Here is a 22,899-nt window from a genome sequence, read left to right on the forward strand (position 1 = left end):
TAGACCCATATGGTCTATGTGTGAGTTCAAATTGAAGATATAAAGTAAAAAAATGAAAATGATACGTGAACAATTGTCGGTGTGAGACCATTGCACACCAAGATGGTAACTAAATCTAAATCGATACGGATCTTAAAGGCTATGGTATGCGCATGTATGCCTTCTTATGGTAATTGAACGTCGGTGGGTTACGGTACAGAGAGAGTACAGCCATAGTTATCGGCTGGGACGTAACAGAAGTTACATATGTGCAAAAAACAAGTTCGATTTCCTAATTGAACAACGTATTAGTTATTTTGTTCCCCTTGCGTTAAGCAGGTTCAGGGTGAAGTAAGATACATATCCACACAGCACGAAATATTTCAGAATTGTTTCAGAAGTCTTTGATTTGAAACATGAAATATTTCATTGCAAAGATTCAGAAATATGACAGAAGCACGTCTATGTCTGCGAATATAGCTATTGAACTACTTCTGACATGTTTCTGACTTTCGATAATATTTCAGAGAATCTAAATCCGAAAATTTTTGGTAATTTGAAAAATTAGCGACGGAGCCACGAATCGAACCTGGTGTCTAGAGATGCTTTGCCGGTGTCTTACTTCACTAGACCATCTGGCCGCCCTGACTACATTGTCTTTAATTTCTCTCATCACCTGCAAGTTCCGATTCATTGTGTTTCGTTTGCCTTGTATTAGTATACATTACGAAATTCGTCTCAAAAAGCATAATTGTAGACCTTGCATGTATGTGACATGTTTACAAGTGTATTACACTACTTGTTAAAAGCCACGTAAGACAGTCCCAGCCATCTATGAAATGACGTGAAAAAACATCATATCTATTTTAGCGAGAAGAAAAATGCTAGAGATAATATTTCAGAAATATTTCAGTAACACATCCGAAATCTTTCTGCAATATGTCTCGATATATTCCTGTAGTATACCAGAAATATTTGATTATTTATATCTGCGGATACTGACATATTTCTAACATATTTCTGAAATAATATGGATACATTTCTGAAACATTTCTCACATATTTCTAACATATTTCTGAAATGTATTTCGATATATTTTTAAAAGGTCTCTGACATATCATTGCAATATTTCGTGACATGTTTCTGAAAGGTCTGTGGTATATCACTGACATGCTTCATTATTGTTAGTGACATGTCTCTGGAACGTCTGTGATATATCACTGACATGCTTGATTAATATTAGTAACATATTTCTGAAACATCGCAGAAACATTTAGTTTGAAAATGAAAGCCACGTGATAAAAATTAAAGAGATATACGACCTGAATAGAATTTTCAACATTCTCATGTTTATACATTTATTTGATGAAACCATTTGAATAATTAATGCATTACATCGACAACTATTATACAAAGCCTTACAAAATTGAGAGTTTATAATAAAATACATTTCTAACCGCTTTGAATCTCACGAAATCTGTTTTACGTTTGTACTATACATACATATATTTCAATATAAGTAACTATAATAGCAGTACATAATGTTTGACGATTGGAATTAAATATTCAAATTACATTTTTCTTTCATGATGAATCACGTTTAGCAGGAATCTAAATGACTAGTACTTTTAACAAAATTCGAAATGCCGGAAGGGTACGCGAACATGCAAACCGATATTACTTAGATCATCTGCCGTACTCCTCGTTATATACTTGTATAGTATAGACTCGTTACATGACAAATTGATAATGAAATTTATGATGAAACAAGTTGAACATTGACTAAGATTATTGAGTGATGATTATTCAATATTCGACTTGTTTCATGGTTATTATATTAGATACAAGAAATGCCACATGAAAGGTAATATAATTATATGGAAGGTAGTGTTGTCTATATATATACATGTAATATCGAAAAAATAGAAACATGCGAGTATGCACAGGCCATCAGGTAGTTTTAGGTATAGTAATAAGGTATTTTGTACAGAGTGTAGGAGTAAGTATGACGTTGAGGGATGCAAGAGTAGAGTGGGAGGTGAACGGGGACAGAGGGTCAATTGACCTGAGAAGGCAGTTCAGTTCTTACTGCGTTACCGAGAAAGACGTGTCACTCTTATGTACAACACTGTAATGAACACTTAAACTAAAGCCTGAACTTATTCACTACTAGAGTTAAGAACCTGTATCCCATCCACATCTCAGGGATAAGTATATTACATACATGTCAAGGATAATGAAATGAATAACGAGGAGGATTATCACCGCTTTCTTCTATTCGGTCTCCAGAGAAACTACGGCAAAGATCAATAACAGAATAAACATTGAGCATTTTGGATCTTGTTATAAACGTTGAATTTTAAAAAGCTTTGTTCAATAAGTTGAGTTCCGTTTTTATCTTGTAAAAGAATAAAAAGGTGGTTCATCATGCGTCCCACACGCAAAACACAAAGTTCGCGAGTGTTATCTGGCCATTCTCCGACATCAGAAGTGGGATACCGAAGGGACGCGGAACCATCCATTTCAGAATTACCGTCCGAGACTCCTCAACGCAATTCTGATACTTCGGAAGATTGTTGGCAAATTTTGTTTGAGAATCAAAATAAAAATATGATGGAGTTAATTCGAAAAATGCAAAGTCCAACTGCTGATTCTCATCATGAAGTTACTTTTCCGCTATTCAATCCGGATGAGCAAAATATCAATGCACAAGCTTGGTGCTCGACAGCTAGCTTGTGTATGCAAGAACAGGAACTTCAAGGGAGCAAGTTAGTAAATACGTTGAGTAAAGCTATGAAAGGATCAGCTGCATCTTGGTTTCCTCAAATCAGCTTTAACGGAATGACTTGGGAACAATTTAAAAACATTTTTCTCGCGCGATATGAAATTATTGAAACTCCCGCGGCGACGTTACTTTCGTTATATTCTGGACAGCCAAATGGAGATGAAAATATCGCTGCATATTCAAGTCGAGTCATCGTTCGATTCCAAACGATTGAGAACTTATGTATCTTCATTAAAATGCTTTCACTGTGGAAAATTTGGACACAAAATATCGGAGTGTCGAAGTCGTTCATTGAGCACCATCCCGGACAACTTTGGAAATCTTTCAAAGAAAATACCCTCCACCGCTGTGAAATCTTCTGTGACGTGCTTCAAATGTGGAGAAGTTGGACATGTTTCTACAAGCTGCAAGAAGTCTTCTGGATCTGGACAAAATACCCTTGCTCAAGGTCAAATAGAGCGTCGTGTTAATTCGTGTTCTATTCAACCGACTTTTGGCGAGTTACTACATTCCGGTGAGAACTTTTCATTTTGTTTTGATTCCGGTGCTGAATGCTCTCTGATTAAAGAAAGCATTGCTAAAAAATTTTCAGGAAAACGTCAGAACTTTGTAGTCATTCTCTGCGGTATCGGTCCTTCCAGTATTCAAAGTGTCATTCAAATCTTAGCACAAGTGACTATAAATGATCATTGCCTGGAAATTTTATTTCATGTGATTCATGATGATTTTCTTAGTACTGAAATTCTTGTTGGAAGAGAAATATCATCTCGTGGTTACTCAATAGAAATGACAGTTGACAGTTTAGTTCTAAAAAGAATTCCGAGGGTTAATGTTTGTGAAGTAGACTATCATTCATTTAATTTTGACGAAATAAAAACAGACGTTTCTGAACTTGACAAACGTCTCTTGGTTGATGTTTTAAACAAATTTCGTTCAACTTTCGTCATAGGAACACCTAAATCTAGAGTAACGACCGGACAACTTGAAATTCGTTTGCTAGATCCTAACCGAACCGTGCAAAGACGACCTTATCGTCTTTCGACTGTTGAACGTCAAATAGTGCGAGATAAAATTAAGGAACTACAAGAGGAGAATGTCATCAGACCCAGTTGTTCTCCTTTTGCTAGTCCCATTATTTTAGTTAAAAAAAAAGATGCTTCTGATCGAATGTGTGTTGATTATCGGGAGCTTAACAATAATACGGTGGCTGATAAATATTCGTTACCGCTTATTGCTGATCAGATAGATAGACTAGGAGGTGCTCATTATTTTACATCTCTTGATATGGCTAGCGGTTTTCACCAAATTCCTATTCACCCAGATTCTATTGAACGGACTGCTTTTGTTACTCCTGACAGGCAGTACGAATATTTAGCAATGCCTTTTGGTTTGAAAAATGCACCTTCTGTTTTTCAGCGAGCAATTAACAAAGCTTTGGGAGATCTAGTGAATACGTCTATTATTTGTTATATGGATGATATTCTTATCCCATCAGAAACAATTATTGAGGGTATTCGAAAATTAGAAGTTGTTTTAGGGGCTTTGACTAAAGCTGGATTTTCAGTCAATCTAAAGAAATGTTCATTTTTGAAAACGAAAATAGAATTTCTTGGTTATCAAGTTTCGGCAGGAGAAATTCGACCAAATCCTCGCAAGGTTATCGCGTTGACTGCACTCCCGCCTCCTCAAACTGTTACTCAACTTAGACAATTTATTGGACTTGCCTCGTATTTTCGGCAATTTATAAAAGGGTTTTCTAAACTTGTTTGTCCTTTGTATAAACTTACTAATGGAAAGGGTAGGATTGATTGGAAACCTGAAATTGAGGAAATTCGAACAAAAATTGTTTCTCACCTGACGAGTTCTCTTCTTTTAATGATTTTTGATCCAAATTTTACTATAGAATTACATACAGATGCTAGCTCAGTTGGTTACGGTGCAATTTTCATCCAAAAAGTTGGTGGAAAGGCCCATGTTGTAGCTTATTTTAGCAAAAGAACTACAGAAATAGAGTCGCGATATCATTCGTATGAATTGGAAACACTTGCTGTTGTGAATGCTATTAGGCATTTTCGGCATTATTTACATGGTAGAAAATTTACAGTAGTTACAGATTGTAATTCTCTCAAGGCATCTCGTGCAAAACTTGACTTATCCCCAAGAGTTTATTGATGGTGGGCATTTTTACAGTCATTCGACTTTGATATTGTTTATCGAGAAGAAAAAAATCTATCACATGCAGATTTCTTTTCTCGAAATCCTTTACCTGAGAATGACAAACTGAATGTTGAAACTGTTGAGCAAAAACGTATAAATTTTTCAAAAATTTCTCACGGTTGGTTACAAGCGGAGCAGCAGAAGGATGCCGAAATTCGTGATCTTATTTCTAAATTAGAAAACGATGAGCTTGACTCAAATGTTTCTAATACATACGAACTTAAATCTGGAATTTTGTTCAGAAAAATACAGCGAAATAATGACACTCGTATTTTAGCAATAATCCCTAAAGCTTTTCAGTGGTCTATAATAAATCATGTTCATGAATCGATTATTCATTTGGGATGGCATAAAACTTTAGAGAAGGCTTACCAACATTATTGGTTTTCTAATATGTCCAAATATGTCCGAAAATTTGTTGAAAATTGCATTACTTGCCGAATTTCCAAGTCTACTTCTGGTAAAATTCAAGCTGAATTACATCCAATCCCAAAGAGTATTCCTTGGCATACTCTTCATATTGATGTTACTGGAAAGCTTAGTGGCAAAAGTAATATTAAAGAATATGTTTTTGTGTTCTTTGATGCCTTTACTAAGTTTGTTTTTCTTTACCATACTCTTTCTATTGATGCTGTAAGTGCTATAAAAGCTTTAAAATCAATCGTCACATTATTTGGAGCACCGGTTCGTGTGATTGCTGATCAGGGGAGATGTTTTGCAAACAAAAATTTTCGTGATTTTTGTGCTTCCCATTGCATTAATCTTCATTTGATTGCTACTGGTACTAGTCGAGGCAATGGTCAAGTCGAACGTGTTATGAGCACACTTAAAAATATGCTCACTTCTGTTGAGGTTGATAATAATAGATCTTGGCAGGATTCTCTTGGAGATATTCAACTGGCACTGAATTGTTCCGTCAGTAGTGTGACTAAAGCTACTCCTCTGGAATTGATGATTGGTCGCGTAGCTAGACCGTTGAATCTGTTACCGATTACTGATTGTGAAAAAGAAATTGACTTATCGGAAATCAGAGAGCGAGCAGCCAATATGATTGAGATTAACTCGCAAATTGAAAAATCGCGATTTGATGCCCCAAAGGCAAAATTTTTAAAATTTTCTGTTGGGGATTATGTTTTAATTGAAAATCACGAAAGAAATCAAACAAAATTGAATTCAAAATTTAAAGGGCCATTTCGTGTTATTGAAGTGTTAGACGGAGATCGGTACATTTTAAAATCTCTAAATTGTAATCGAACGTACAAATACGCTCATGACCGTCTTCGAGCAATGCCTGACTGATCTGTACCTTCAGAATTGGATATTGATTTTGATAAATCTTCTGAAGAGTCATTGAGTATTCAAGGTATTAAATTACAAATTTAATGTGTTATTTTTGGATTAATAACCTGTGACATCCTTGTTGGCGCACCTGTTATAAGAAATTCATCAGAATATTGGAGTAGGAAATGATTGTCATTCCCTTTGGTTTGAGCTTGATCCTAGTGCACACATTCATTACGCCTATTAGTTGCAAGTCAAAAAAAAAAACCTTACTCATTTCGGTGAGCGGAGATGGCGCAATGTAACGGCTAATGGTGTGGTGCTGTCGCATGAGGCGACTGTGTGTGGAAATGTTGATGTATGGACGGCTTGACGTTGTCATACGGTCACATATGTGAAGCCCAATTGATAATTGGCAATGTGTGTGGAAATTACATGTTTGGATAAAAATATAAGTCTCATGAGAGGAATGCAAGTCTTTTGAGAAGATTGTAGTTCTTGCTCTTGTGGAAAGAAGATGATTTCTATGAAATGGGGTGTTGTCAACAGTTTGTCACCGGACTTGTTATTTAGTACGGAATTTGTTATAACTTATGGATTTGTTAAAGCACATCGTGATTTTTTGGAATGGTAATATGATCAGGTTGGCCGAACGGTCTAAATATCTTTTAATTTTTGTATTACAGCACACGAGGACGTGTGATTGTCAGGATTAGCCGTGTCAAGGATAATGAAATGAATAACGAGGAGGATTATCACCGCTTTCTTCTATTCGGTCTCCAGAGAAACTACGGCAAAGATCAATAACAGAATAAACATTGAGCATTTTGGATCTTGTTATAATCGTTGAATTTTAAAAAGCTTTGTTCAATAAGTTAAGTTCCGTTTTTATCTTGTAAAAGAATAAAAAGGTGGTTCATCATGCGTCCCACACGCAAAACACAAAGTTCGCCAGTGTTATCTGGCCATTCTCCGACATACATATATATGTTGAGGATGACGAAATAATGAAGTTGCCGTCCGTCACTGTCTTATATTGTTCCGAAGGGCGGCTGTTTTTAAAAAGAGGAAAGAAGTTTTAGTAAACAAGCAAGCCCGGAACTGAATTGACGTGTCAATCAATTATTTAAATATTGAAGTACTAAGTTTTGCATTGTTAATAAATGGTGGTTCAAAATGCGTTCCACACGCCAAACACGTAATTTAGGAGTTTCATCTGGTGTTTCTCCGTTCTTCTTCTCATATATATGTTACATCGACATATATATATATATATATTATATAAATATATACACACTCTTTCGATTTGCCGAACGGGTATTCATATTGAATGAAAGAAATTACAAATGACGCGTATAATCAATGTACAACTTCAGTATTACAATACTGAGCTTTCTTAATTCAATGTTTCAAAACACGAAAGCTGGCACTCAATCTATCCCTTACGAGTTATCGGAAGTTCGGTAACGAATCCACGGTCGACAGAATACTCGATGTGTCCTTACTCGACTGCCTCTCAATCAGAACTGCCTCTTCCTTCGCACCTTCTTATTCCAAAAAGCTTCACCGGGCTCATCAGCCCGCTCCCCTTTTCCCTCTATACCTCTACGGGTAGATAACGGTACCTATCCCGCGACCATGGCTACGTTCGGTGAGCAGATGTGTCAGCCTGAACCCAATCAGCGAATGTCATAAACGAATACCCTTATGTTTGAATTAACTACTTATTACGGTTATAAATGTTTAAACTAGGGTCTTGGGAATTTCCACTCTCAGGGAAAAACCCGACCATTCTTCTTTCTCCGACATATATATATGTATATATATTAGGCTGATTCAAAAAAAACGGCTAATTTTTTTTTTTCAAAATCCTCACATAAAAACTTCCGAGAAGGTGTGAAAAGACGCCTGTAAAAAGCAGAGCCCTTAATATTATTATTAAGAGGTCGCGCATCAGGAATTTCTATTTATATATATATATATATATATATATATATATATATATTTATTGAAACGTTTCGCGTCCTGTTACGGTCGCCAATGGAACGATTCGAATTTATTTATCCGCGGAATACCTCGGGGATTTCATAAGTAATATGAAAGATAGCACTGTGGTTTCGCACATACTCGAATATCGTAATAGTTTTAGGAATTTCCTGTCTCGTGATCGGAACGGCAGGATTCGGTCTCTGGACACGGAAGGAAGGTTAAAAATAATTACTTGTTAATTCTTCGGTGAGCTCCTGGGAGAGGTTGCTAGAGTTTGACCGTTTTAATTAGGTTTTCGAGAAAGCTTCAGAAGTCGTTTCATCACTCTGTTGTGCTATGGCACGAGTGAAATAAACCCATCATCACAGGCCTTACGAACGGTTGAGGGTCAAACTTGTTCTGTGGTTGTGAGGCAATCCACAAAATAATCGCAACGAGCGATTTACTCGTGAGGCGAAAAATTTGTTTTTTGAGAGCAAATCTATGAGTTTTGATTATGTTACATCCCCAAGAAGTGGGGTTTCTGACAGGAAAGAATGTCGTGAATTTGATTTCCTTATAGTGTTGAGAAATATTGTTGAGATGTAGGAAGGAATGGGTTTTTCTTCTTTGGTTTGATAAGATTTGTTTTGCGCACGGCAAGACAGAATATTGTTGACGCGATAGCGTTGTGGAGAGAAGGACGGTGTATAACGATGGGAAATCGTCATTGACAAGTTATTATTTGATATAAACATTGATTTGTTTTGCAGACGGCAATACAGAATATCGTTGATGTCATAGAGTGGTGGTCAGAAGGACGGGAATTCGACGCAATTATGCCTTCACCCATATCAAGACATCCTGTCGCAGTGTAGAAGACTTTTTATAAGTTCAGGGGTCCTACCTACGGGTCAGAGGATTCTGCGACGATCACCGTATCTGAGTTTAGACGTCAGATGCAATGCTGGGCTTAGTTCAGATACGGCTCCCTAGTACCTGAGGACTTTCATTGAAAGAGACGAAATTCGTTAAGTACGTTGAATCCCTCCTTCGATTCAGAGTGGTGTTCGAGGGCTCTCGCAGTGATGAGTCCACGTCGTGGGATCGTGAGTGGTATCGACTGCTGGTCCCTCGCTGGGATGTGGTGCCCCGCTAAACAGATGTGCGGATGTGTCCTAAGTCGGACGAATTAGTGATCTACTCGGCCTTTTATTCGATAGCTGATAAATGGATAAATAGACGTCGAGACACGCTTGTCCCTAACTTTTATACCTGCTAGTCGTCCAGTTTCACAGGTTTCGGGAATAGTGATTGGCCGTGCCCCTTGAAGAGGGAGCATGGTAAATCGCGTGATTCGATTGGTTTACTGGTACGTGGTGGGGTTTACCGAGTGTGTCACAAGTTTTGGGCTTGTCATCGGTAGGCATAATATTGGGAGCTCGGGTAGACCGTCAGGTGCCGGCACGCCGACGAGGCGTCTCGTCACAATATATATATATTGTTACAAAGGGTGAAATCACCCGTTTTGTCCCCTTTTTAATGATCTAGTAGTCATCATAGATAAAAGACGTTTATAAACCTCTTATGTCTTTCAAAAGAATAAGGTTGCTGCGTCAACCAACATTATTGTAAAAACAGTCTATCTCGAGACTTCAAAAGGAGGGCTTCGTCACAAAATAAATCCTTTTCCTCTCTCAATTTTCCGCTTTGTAACACTGGCGTCAGAAGTGGGATTCTTCTGTGTCTCAACAGAGTTTTGAGTGGATTTTGAGTGATGAGAAGTATACCAAAAATGCAAAAGATCTCCGAGAGCATCACGCGCGGAGCGACGAGCTGCCGGACGCGTTTCGTCCCTTGAACCGGCGTTTCCTCCCGTTTCTCCTCGTTTGGAAGCTGAGGTTCAGCTCCAGCCCCAACTAGCTCTCTTGGCAGAGCTCATCCAAGGAAATCAAGATTTACTGATGCGACAGATACAGCAGCAACAACAACATCAACAACAGCAACAACAACATCAACAACAGCTACAACTGCAGCAACAAGAACGGCAGAATCTTCTGCACGAACTCCTCTCGCAACAACGTCAACAACAGAAAATCGTGTCCCAGGCGCTGATCGGGATCCTGCAAGGTGTGCAGAAGCTTCAGGAGCGGCCGCAGGAATCTCCAGTACGCCCAGTTCAGTCCCCTGGTAGAAGGACTTCTCTTCGTTCAGTCCCGGTCCCAGCAAGGGGGACCTCCATTCATTCAAATCCGGATCAATCAAGGTCTGACGCCATTTATGGGGGAGGCGAAATCCCCCCTGTTGCTAAAAATTTTCCACCTGCTCATGTCTCGCGACAAGCTCAGGTTAGCTGTTTTCCGCAATGCCACGATATTCCGTTACGTGATATTTAAGAAGTAGTTGAGCCTCCTGTCGCGTCGTCTCATCCTAGCGTGGATATTCAGTCAGAGTTCTTGGCCTTTTTAAAATCGCGCGAAACTATCAATGTTCTCTCTCCGCAGACTCAGAGCTCGTTCGGACTCAATCAGGTCTCTGTACCTGCCGCGAGTATTGTAGAGTTGCCCTCGAAACAATCGAATTTGAAGCCCGGTTCGTATGACGGTTCGTCTGCTTGGAGTCTTTACGAACGTCAGTTCAACATGATAAGTAAGGTTAATGGTTGGAGTCCGTCCCAGAAAGTAGCTAATTTGACAGCCTCTTTGTCCGGTCCGGCCTTGGTAGTTCTCGAATCGCTTTCAGATTCGGATTCTGAAAATTTCGACAGCATTTGTGCGACTCTTAAACTTCGGTTTTGCGAAGAAGATCTTTCCAAACTTTATTTCACTCAGTTTGAAAATAGACGTCAAGGGCCCAAGGAAGATTTAGCCTCTCTCGGAAATGACATTGAATATCTCGCTCGACATTCCCTTACCGATTGTGCAGAAAAAGCTAGAGATCAGATAGCTCGCGCGGAATTTATTGATGCGATTCGGAATCCGGAGCTTCGGTATCATCTGAGGCTCGCAGCTCCAACTTCACTACATAAAGCAATTATTAAGGATTTAGAATGAGAAGCCATAAACGAGGCGGATTTAGGTCCGCGTCAACTTCATCGATTAAGCCAAGCTGAACCTTCGAAAAATTCTTCGTCCCGTCCTTCAGTCAATCAGCCTAGCTCAGATTCTCTTCCAGGAAGAAAAAATAGTGATTTCTCTCGTTACCACAATAGATCAAACTCCAATCGGCCTGTCTCAGAGTGCCGGTTTTGCGGAGTAAGGGGACATATCGCGAACAATTGTTTCAAACTCGACCGTCAGTTGAAGACTGCGGAAGATTCGTGGCGCAATAATGCCTCCAAGAGAGCTCCCTCTAATCCGGTTTTGGCAGCACAACCTTCTGTTCCTCAGAATTCGGGAAACTAGCGACCGATGTTTCGAAAGGGCGGATATCATCGGTTTCCTCCGAATTCCTTAGCCCTATTGCTTCACAGTTCGTGGTTAGAGGCCTGCGTCGTATTGGCCTATATGCTAAAGGTTCCGTTAACGGACTAGGTTGTTTGTGGGTTATAGATACCGGAGCCGAAATTCCCGTTGTTCATCCTGATCTGATTTCGTCCCTTGCTTCAATAAATCCTTCTGTGTCTATTCGCACTGCTACCGGAGCAACTACCCCTGTCGTAGATAGAATGGTCGTGCAGGTAACAGTAGCGGATTGTCTTCAATCCCCACATGAAGTTCTTGTAGCTGATATAGAAGATGAAGGCATTTTAGGCGTAGATTTTCTTTCCACTGACAACTGCGTCATTTCTACCGGGGATTCGACTCTCTGTTCTGGTTACCACAAAATCAAACTCGAAACGTCTGGGTATATTAACTCTTCTCAACAGAAAGAAACCCTCTTGTCTTTGCGCGTTTTAGAACATGTTTCGGACTCTTTAGTCGTTCCTTCTTATTTCACGGAACTCTTTACAAGGTCTTCTCAAGATTCAGATATCGCTCAGACTAACAGTCTCGTTTGCCTTTTCAACGATTTTAAAGAGACTCTCGCTAAAGACTCTGCCGACATCGGGAGATGTGCCATAGCTAAGCATTCGATAGATGTAGGGAATAACGCTCCGATTAAACAGGCAGCTAGACGGCTTCCTTTGAATGGTCGCAGTGAAGTTAAAAAATTAGTAGAAGATATGAGAACAGCAGATGTTATTGAGCCGTCTTCTAGTCTGTGGGCTTCTCCCATTGTCTTAGTCAATAAAAAGATGGTTCCAAGAGGTTTGGTATAGATTATGAGAAGTTAAACGAGGTCACCAAAAAAGATGCATATCCGCTTCCTCAGATAGGAGATACCCTTGATTTAATATCTGGTGCCCGTTGGTTCTCTACAATTGATTCACGAAGCGGTTATTGGCAAGTCAAAATGAATGCGATAGACAAAGCGAAAACAGCTTTTATCACAGGATTGGGTGGGCTTTGGCAATTTGAAGTTATGCCTTTTGGCCTTTGTAATGCACTAGCTACCTTCGAAAGAGCGATGGAATTCGCCCTTCAAGGTCTCACTGGCAAGATTTGTTTAGTTCATCTCGATGACATCATTGTGTTCGGTAAGACTTTTGATGAAGAATTGAAAAATATTGAGCAGGTTTTTGGTCGTTTATTCCAAGCTGGTCTAAAAATGAGTCCCGAAAAATGTAATTTTTTCAAAACGGAAGTAACTTCTCTCGGACACGTCGTTTCAGCGGAAGGTGTTAAGACAGATCCTTCTAAAATAGAAAAGGTCTTGAATTGGTCTCGTCCCGATTCAAAAGCAAAGGTTCAAAGTTTCTTAGGACCTTGTATTTATTACAGACGTTTCGTTAAGGGCTTTGCTTCAATAGCGAGACCCCTCCATGCTCTTACAGGAGTTGAAGTTGTTTTTGATTGGACTTCCGAATGCGAAGAAGCCTTTGTTCTCCTCAAAAAATTATCAACTTCGTCGCCGATATTAGCTTATCCCATCGCCGATTCTCAATTCATCGTAGATTCTGACGCTTCTCTCTGTGGTATAGGTGGGGTTTTGTCTCAAATTCAGGATAACCAAGAGCGTGTTATTAGTTATTTGAGTCGGGTCCTGCCTAAACCGGAACGCAATTATTGTGTTACCCGTAGGAAATTATTAGCGATGGTAAAATCTATTTGCCATTTCCATCATTATCTTTATAGAAGGAAATTTTTGATTCGGACAGACAGTGCTTCCTTAACTTGGCTTCTTCCGTTCAAATCACCTGAAGGCCAAGTAGCTCGATGGTTGGAGAGGTTAGGTCAATATGACTTCGAAACTCAACACCGTCCCGGAGTTCTGTATGGTAATGCTGATGCACTTTCTCGTCGTCCGTGCGGGGACGATTGCAAACAGTGCTCTCGTATAAATGAACAGCAAGATCCCTCGCTTAACGTTCGGCAAATTTCTCTCGTTGAAAATAAAGAAGACTGGATCATCGCCCAGGAGAAAGATTCAGATCTCCTTCTAGTTCGGAATTGGAAATCCACAGGAGTCAGGCCTCAGTGGAAAGAAGTATCTTCTATGAGTCAGTCTTTGAAAATTTACTGGGCGCAGTGGGACTCCTTGTTTCTCCTTGATCAGTTGCTTTATAGAAAATGGGAATCACCTGACTCCAGGTAGGTACGTTGGCAGCTTCTGGTTCCTAGAGAAAAGATAGCCGAGATTTTGTCAAGCTTTCATGATTCACCTGTCGGTGGCCATTTCGCTTCTAATAAGACTTTGGGTAGGATCAGAGAAAGGTATTTTTGGGCTCACTGGCGAGCCGACGTTGAAAATTGGTGCAGATTGCTTGGTTTGCACGGTTTGTTTAGTCAAGAAGGGACCTCGTGAAAGAGGGAAGAGTTCTCTTCAAATATATAACGTAGGAGCTCCATTTGAAAGAGTCGCAATAGATATCCCAGGCCCTCTTCCTCTTTCTAAGTCATGAAATCGGTATGCCCTGGTGATAGCAGATTATTTTACAAAGTGGTTAGAAGTAGTCCCAATTCCGCAATTCCGAATCAAGAAGCTAGCATCGTCGCTCGAGCTTTCGTCCGTGAATTTGTCTGTCGTTACGGAGCTCCTCCTGAATTACACACAGATCAGGGTAGAAATTTTGAGTCGAATTTGATGAAGGGGTTCCTTCAAATTTTTGGGATTAGAAAAACTCGTACCACTGCTTTACATTCACAGTCTAATGGAATGGTAGAAACATTGAATAGGACGCTTCTTCGATATCTTTCTTCTTTCGTTGATCAGGATCAGAAAGATTGGAATGAGTGGATTCCCTTATTTCCTTTATCTTATCGCTCTGCAATTTACAACACTACCGGTTTTTCTCCAGCTATGATGTTGACATGTCGCGATCTTCGACTTCCGTCAGATTCAGAAAAGGGCGTCAATCCTTCCGTGGCTTCGTCCCAGGTGATTTTGAATTCTGTTTTTCGTCAAAAATTGGATGAGGTTCATGAATTTGCTAGGAAAAGAATTCGTATCGTCTCCGATAAGGCTAAGGATCGTTATGACATCAGAGCTAGAAATTTAAAATTTGAAAAGAGAGATTCCGTTTGGTTATTTTAACCTCGTCGACAGCAAGGGCGTTGTCCAAAACTCAACGACGTTGTTTTCAGAATTGGACGTTCCCCTCGTACCAAATCCAAAGTCGTTCATCTGAATCGCTAAGCTTCTTATCAGTCAAGGGTATTGTTTCAGTAGCTCTCTGAAGGTTAGGAAGTCCGTTGACAGGTTAAGATTAGTTCGATGTTGTTCGATACGGGAAATTAAATGAGTGATTGGTCGATCCTCTCTATTTTTATTTTCAACCTCAAGTGTCAGTTTTTGTAAGCATTTTCCAGGTTGTTTACCGAACAGCTTTTTTTCTTCCGACCTTTCCCGATTCCGAAGCATGGCTGGTAGCCTTCGTTTTGAAGAGTGTCACGAAAAAATGAGATAAGATCGTTTCTTTTCTTTCCAATAAATATTTAATTCTTCTTATTCTTGCATTTTCCCAAATTCACTTAGTGAATTTGGATTGTTATACCACTGCTCACATTTGTCCTCCAAACTCTAGGGTGTGCCGTTTCTGAAGAAGTCTTGAATTTTGTCACCTATTCCTTTTTTCCCGCCTCGATGTTTTTACCCGAACCTGTTTCGATCAGTCAATTCTTCATGAAGAGGATTAGATTTCTTTTCGACATCGATCTGGACCGTTGCTGATGTCTTCAAATTCATGAAGATACATAACTCTAGATAACACTTACCTTTATAAAACAAGGCACATAAATTTCGAAATTCAATTCAACGCTCTACTATCTGCTCAAGGTTTTCTGTGGTTTACCTTGAGACTGTGAGCAAATGCCAGATAGTAAAAAGGAAGTATTTAAATTTTTAGAGCCACAGCTCCAACTCACTTTTAATCCCTGACTGCTAGATCACTTTTACAATTGTTTTATCTCTTCCGAGTCGGGACGACTCTTTTTCTCCGGGGGAGTAATGTTACAAAGGGTGAAATCACCCGTTTTGTGCCCTTTTTAATGATCTAGTAGTCATCATAGATAAAAGACGTTTATAAACCTCTTATGTCTTTCAAAAGAATAAGGTTGCTGCGTCAACCAACATTCTTATGAAAACAGTCTGTCTCGGGACTTTAACAGGAGAGCTTCGTCACAAAATAAATCCTTTTTCTCTCTTAATTTTTCGCTTTGTAACAATATTGTAACGTGGCGTTTCAGAGTCACCCGTCACAAGGGCACACAACCGCTATTATTTCTAGTTTACGCGTCCTCAGCAGGGTACTCCAACCGAACTCGATACAAAATAGGCAATAACTACTTTTAACCAATTCTTTTTTTGTAAATCCTGTATTTCGCGCTTCGGCGCACGCTAATAAGGTACTTGAACGACAACGCCACCGACCACCGAGGGACCGATATCTGCCGTTTCCAGCTCTCGACGACTTCGCCTACCGACTGTCTAATCAGACTATACTGGCTACCTTGGTGCACTTCTATACAGCTGGGGTAGCATCCACCTGAACCTTCGGTATCGCCTCGACTGCCGGTGAACAGGGAGATAAAAATCCTCCCAACGGCCGAGGGCACCGCTCCTCAAGGAGGAACCAGCCGCCCGCTCTATCGGATGCCGTAAGGATGGCGTGAAGGGCAGACCGTAACCTGCCATCTTCCGACTTACCGACCTGGTGCCGGACCGACCCCAAACCACTACGTTCAGATTAATGAAGCCATCGTTCCGAGGATCGGCGTAGCCCTCCTGTTGGCAAGGACTAATTGTGTGGGTCATGGTTCACGGTTTAGCCAACCGTCTGACTGCACGACCTCGGGTATAGGCAGCCAGCTACTGCCTGTACAAAAGCTGGTGGAAGTGAATAGTGAGGCGTCACTCTCCACTCGGTAATTCTGACCGAGAGGCACCCTGTGTATGCCTCTGTCAAAGGAGTCCCCGATGATAGGTAACCTGGACAGTAAACTGAAGCAGCTATTAAATCATACGAGTTGGTGTCAATGACGAAATCACGAGCAGCACATTACGCCACATCTAGCGGTTATCTTCGCAAACGCATGACCACGCCGTAACCAATATTCGCCACAGGGGGATGGCCTATTTGCGGTGGGGGTTAACCAACCAATCAAAGGAAAGAAGAATCACCTCACGACAACCGCGAGATCGGCGAGCCGAACTCCGACCTCCTTCTATTCTACGCTTGACCTGCTGAGTGACAGCTACGAATTTCTGAATCCTCCCGATATAAGCTCTCGATCCTTCTTCCTCTACCGCTACCGTTTCTACCTTACTATCGTTTTGCTCTACCGTTAGATTCTTCCTATAAATTCAAGTCCTCTCCGTCTTTCCTGTTTTCCCTTGTTTAATATAAGTTTTATTTAAATTAGACTCAGTGTTGTGTGCCTGAGATCGTCTGTCAAGGTAAGGCTTCTGCCTCTGTATTGTATCGTTACGAAGCTGCTCATAATTTCTTTTCTTTCTTGTGGTATTCATCGACATTACGTGAATCATGGTCCACCGATTAGAGTTGCAATAATCCACCGTATGACTGCATGATTTCAGTAGTTAATTATTTTTGTGTCTGAGCGACCTCGTAACTGCCGAATAATTAATTAATTCTTTTGTATTTATAACTTTTCTGATTATTTGTGAATTTCTATTAGCCTGCTTCTGTATTCTATATCGTCTTTTGAGCCTCATTGGCTTCACGTTTCATTTACTACTTTTTTGTAATAGTAGTGTGCCTTATATTTCATTTCTGTTATTGCTTATTATATTTTTATTTATTTTTGTGCCTATTGTATGGTATATCGAGTTCCTTGAAGTACAACCGAGCGTAGAATCAGCCTCTAAATATTACCGCACCTTTTTTCCTATTGCTATTGGCAATTTCATATTATTTTTGCCTGTTATTCTTTTATCCGTATCTGCTTAAGTAAAGTTCTGCGTATTATTCTTGATTCTTTTGCACTGCGGTATATTTAGTGTATTTCATTATTTTGTGAACTCTCCGAATTTCTCACTCTCTCATAATTTTGTATTTTGTATTCTCTCAAAAGTTATGTTTAGAAATTCATTGTTCAATTCCTCAGGTCCGTAATCATTATAAATTATTGATTCTATCGTTTATGAATAATTCTACCGAAAATTATTTAGTCGATCGTTTACGCTACCGATTTTATGTATTGTTAATGAATGTCAATCTCTCGTACTGGTTATAATCTATGGTAAATTCGTCGTATTTTCTACCGAGCTATCGTTACCTTGTTTTCTACCGATTGCAGTAGAGTTCTCTCGTTATTAATTGACAGAATAATAATTTTCGTAGCGTCATTTGCAACTTGGGTGAGATCACGTCGCCCAGTGATGTGTAGTTTAAGTAAATTCTTGCATTATATCGCTTCTCCCGACCTACGTTCATTTTTCTCTGTTAACTACAGTCTCTCGTTTCGAAACTACCGTTTAATTCTATTCTACCGAGATCTTCGTGAACAAGGATTGCTTATTTTATTAACTACCGCCGTCGATACCATTTCATCTGCCTGTCTCAACCGTGTAACCTTCCCGACAATATATGATCGATTGACCTGTTCATTTTTCCTGACTTGAGCTCATTCTTTATTTCATTATTTTCTTTGATTCTGTAATTATTGTGAGCTGCCTTGAATACCGCTACTCTACCAATTCGTGTGAGTACCTGAGCCTAGCCAGCCATACAACGGGTTCTCTATTTATTTTTCGTACGGTTTCGTGTTATTTTTATTAATTCGTATTATTGTCTGAAAATCGACGCTAACGCGTCTGGCGCCCAACATTATTGATTTTGTTATAGTTTAATATTCTGAATAAGTGGAGAATCGCGCTAAAGTGTCAACGGTAAGTCCTCCTCTGAGGGTAACAGAATTTAGCGTTACAATATATATTGTAACGGCGCACCAATTTATTCTATCGAGGGATATAAAATAATATGCTCGGTTACCCTACGGCGCAGTCACTAGCCTGAATAATTAGATATAGAGAGAGATAAGAAAAGAGAAAGATATGATTGTTGGGCGCCAGACGCACATGCGTCAAAAAATAGATAATTAGAGAAAAAGATATAGGTAAAGGTAAAGGTAATAGATAAAGGTAAGGTCAGGTTCTATGACGGTTTTGCACGGCTTGCTCAGTATAGACAAGATAATGGTAGAGGGCGGGGGTTGAATCCAATAGATAAAATAAGAAACAGGTGAAGCAGAAATAGTATCGAATATTTTGGTTAAGAAGCGGTAAATTTTAATAACAAGCAAATAACTGAAGAGATTGAGATACAATTAAGATAGATGCGATAATTAATTTACAGCCAGAGAAAAGTTAAGCGAGAGATTTAGCAAATAACAGAACGTTTTCCGAATAAGCGCGAGATATGCGTAGGCTCGCGATACTATGATTCGAGATAATAATTAATACGGTTTTATAATGAATATGCAGAACAGAAAAAGATATACGGTACTTAAATTAAGCATTGATCAAGTGAACCATAAACTGTGAGAAGCGATTATAAAACACATGCGAAATACAAAAATTGTAATAGTTATCACATTACCAGAATTATCAGCGATATAACAGAGGCAGGGAATTATTAATTACAAGGTAAATTCAAGGAAACAGGTCAAGTAGTGTTCAGTGCCTGAGCGTCGTTTTGTGCCCGTGTCATTGCGATCTCCGTGCGAGCCGCGCTCGAACGATTCGTCTCCGCAGGGATGCCAAATCTCGCGTAGATGAGGAGGCGAGCGCGCATCACGCATTTTTTAAAACAGTCCAGTTAAGTCGTCCGTCTAGTGACGATCATGAGTGACGCCGTGCGTTCTCTCGTACCACGACCAAAAGACGAGAGGCCCAAATATACTCTCGTATACGTTCGCTCTACGGAGTAAGGTAGATGAGTACGGCCCGAGTGTCTCTCATTCTACACGGGACCGAGTGCCCATACACACATACCAAGGGTCTTGCACCCTTTCATCATACAACGAGCCCGAGCGCTCTTGGTGTACTACCAACACCAATCATACTCTCATACACGTTCGCTCCTCGGAGTAAGGCAAACGCAAATCATACGAAATTCGATCGAATCGAATAAAACAAAAATCGCAGTACGAAACGCACTCGAGATCGCGGTGGCATGAGCCAAACGGGCTGTAACCGGCATATACCCATTCATATACACAATCGACACATGCTTTTATACGTTTACAAATACACGTTCATACTTCGTGGGTTTTTATGCCGCAAGGCTTTTCCCACAAGAGCCAATAAATATTCATAATTCGATGGCTCAAACGCGAGAGTTTTTTATTCAAGAAAACCTCAACCTCTATCCTTCACACTAATAAAAAAAGGTTCAATTCAAAACTACGAGGCAACTTCGCCTATGAAGAAGCTTCGACTATACAAGTAGAGAATTATTATAAAATATAGATACTAACAGATAATACGTAGTCTTTAGTCTGCGGTGAGTGCGAGAAGACAAAGCGATAATGTTCGGTACGGTAAAAGATAATTTAAGATTTCGGCAAATAATATTCAAGAGAATTAATATGCAACATACGACAAACCGAAGAGACTACGAACAACTACGATCAGCGATATTAGCGAAGAAAATAATGAAAAAGATGTTATGCGATACGGCACAATACTCCAATGTCAAATGAACGACGAGCGGGACCACGCGGCGATGTAAGATCGCTCACGCGGTACACTCACTAAGATAAATTAATCAAAGGTACTAGGTAAAGAAACAGATAGGAATTAATCAGAGAAAGTATAGCGAAATAGTAATGCTCAATAACCAAGATAAAAAATTGATCATTTAAGAGAACACGCTGCTATACAGCGATATTAGACATTTAGATATTCTAGAAGAGAAAGATAATAAAATAAAGCAATAGTCACTAACAATGCGTAAGTAATAGTCAACCAGTCGCGAAGTTACTTGCAATAAGAGGTAGAAAGGGACAAGATAAGAGATAATAGAGAATAAGGTACGAGCCCAGGTGGCTCACGCAGACCAACTGCAAGATAAAGAGAAAGAGAGAGATAAAGATACGATATATATTGCAAGTAATTTCGTGGCTTTACAAAATAGAAAAGGAACCTCACTTACGTAAAAGAAAATATAACAGGTACTAGAGAATGCGATACGATAGCGGTACGACGAACTTCGGTAGCGATAATAAGAACACGTCTGCTATTAACGAAAACTGAAGGTAGAGTTAGTACTAGCGGTATGATATAGCGACAGCGCTTTTTCTTAGAGTGAAAGCTGAACGTAGAGTGACGAGATGAGCGATGATCCTGATTTTCGTCGAGCTGCTGTCACGTGATTCTTCCTAAAATTTGCGGTATTTTAATTGGACCAGCAGGTCGCGTGGCCTGGTCCACGGGTAGGCGGCGATAATCCCTCGCCGCTTGTTTTTCTTTTCCCTCGACTACAGGTATCGAGGTATCGGGACGTCGGAAGGTGGTTAGAGATGTTTTCCTTCAGCTGTGCGGTATCGTTGGTGAGAGGGGAGGTCGTACTGCTCATGTGTTGCGATATTGAGGTGTGCGGCAATGTTACGTCACCGGTCCTTTGGACTTGCGACCGACTGTAACTCACTCCTTGCTTTACTGGTACTCCCCGTTGTAGCTATTTCGTCGGCGCTGCATCCCGGCCCTCGCTCATCGAAGCCCTCATGCCGGAACGATCTGGTGGTGGTGGCCCTTAACCCGGATCCCCACACTAGATCCACCAGATCCACGTGGTCAGCATATCATTAGCCTATTCCACGCCGCAGTCCTTCGATAAGACGGTTCGTGAAGAGAAAACCGTCTTCTATTGGATAGTCAACGACTTAGTAGATGTTAGGGTCGGTTCAGCTCCAGGCTGATAAGTATCGTCGACGGGAGGCTTTGTTGTGTTTTTGACGCACAGCCCTGTACGCCGCCTGACGATGCATCCGAGCGGTAGAAGCATTCGTTCGTCGTGGTTCGGCTCCTGGCCGATAAGTCTCAAATAGTTGGAGGTGCTGTTTGTGCATCACGCACGACCCTGTTCGACAACTAGATAGGCATCCATCGGGAGTGGTTTCAGCGGTATTCGTTCGTCTGTAGTCGGTGGTGTCGATGTTGAGCTGGTACGTGACCCCTGTCAGGCAGTGTCCTGGTATCTTGACGCGAAGGTCTCGCGGATGGTTCTCGAAGAGCATTACAGAATTAGAAAATAGCATACAATTAGCTTAGTAAAGAGAATTCAACTTAAAGATAATTAGTCGTTCATTTTTGGAGTATTGGCCTCAGACGTGCTTTCGTTATTTTTAGCGATATCTGCAACAAGGGGAATGCGATAATTAAACAAAGTGACGGGGTACGAAATACCACGTCACAACTCCCCCCTCCTTACGGAGGACCGAGGAGGTCCTTTGCCATTAGGAAACCATTATGTTGACTACTTACTTTTGCATGTGACTAGATGATCGTTAGAGATGTTAGAGATAGTTGCGATAGATAGGATGGAAATTGAAAATCCATGCGATACTTGACTTAGTTGAGAGACTTTGGAGTACGGCTTGCTGACTCTTGGCGAAACATAGTTTTCCAAGTTCTACTGTTGACCTGATCGGTTGTGAGTGAAGGAAGCGAAAGGATGAGCTAAATTTTTGCGAGAAGGTAGAAAGTTGGTTGATTTGATTGCTTGTTTGAAGGGTGTTGTTGCAGAGGAGTCCAGACAATTTATGCGGTGTAGAGCGATATTGAAATATTGACCTCATGTAAGGTGTTATTCTGGGTAAAGCGACCAAAAAAAAATTTGTAAGCGTTATTGTTAAGATAATTGCGATAAAAGGAGTTTTGACCCCAAGTTGTCACTGCGTTAAATGACTAGACATCGCAACGATGACGCGGTAGAATTTAGGCGTTTATTTTACCGAGAGCGGGTTTCTTTAGTCTTTACTTCCTTCCATTTTGGAGAAGTCATGATGTTAAGGTCGAGTGGGCTTCTAATTGTTGGACGTTATTTTGTAATCGATTTGCGAGAGTGGGGGTTAATTGACCCCGTATCAGTGAATATGACAGAATTCAGGAGTGGATCGTGGGCGCACCGTGAGTGATTGGGTATAGGTGATAAGACGGTTCAC

At 40.3% G+C, this 22,899-nt stretch overlaps 1 protein-coding gene across 1 annotated transcript in view; it reads left to right on the forward strand.

The window, feature by feature from the left end:
• Positions 1–22,899, forward strand: part of LOC124293695 (glutamate receptor ionotropic, NMDA 2B) — a 1,867,270-nt gene that overhangs the window by 991,560 nt on the left and 852,811 nt on the right. The window lies entirely within an intron of this gene.

Source organism: Neodiprion lecontei, chromosome 3 (assembly GCF_021901455.1).
Source record: "Neodiprion lecontei isolate iyNeoLeco1 chromosome 3, iyNeoLeco1.1, whole genome shotgun sequence".
Lineage (NCBI taxonomy): Eukaryota > Metazoa > Arthropoda > Insecta > Hymenoptera > Diprionidae > Neodiprion > Neodiprion lecontei.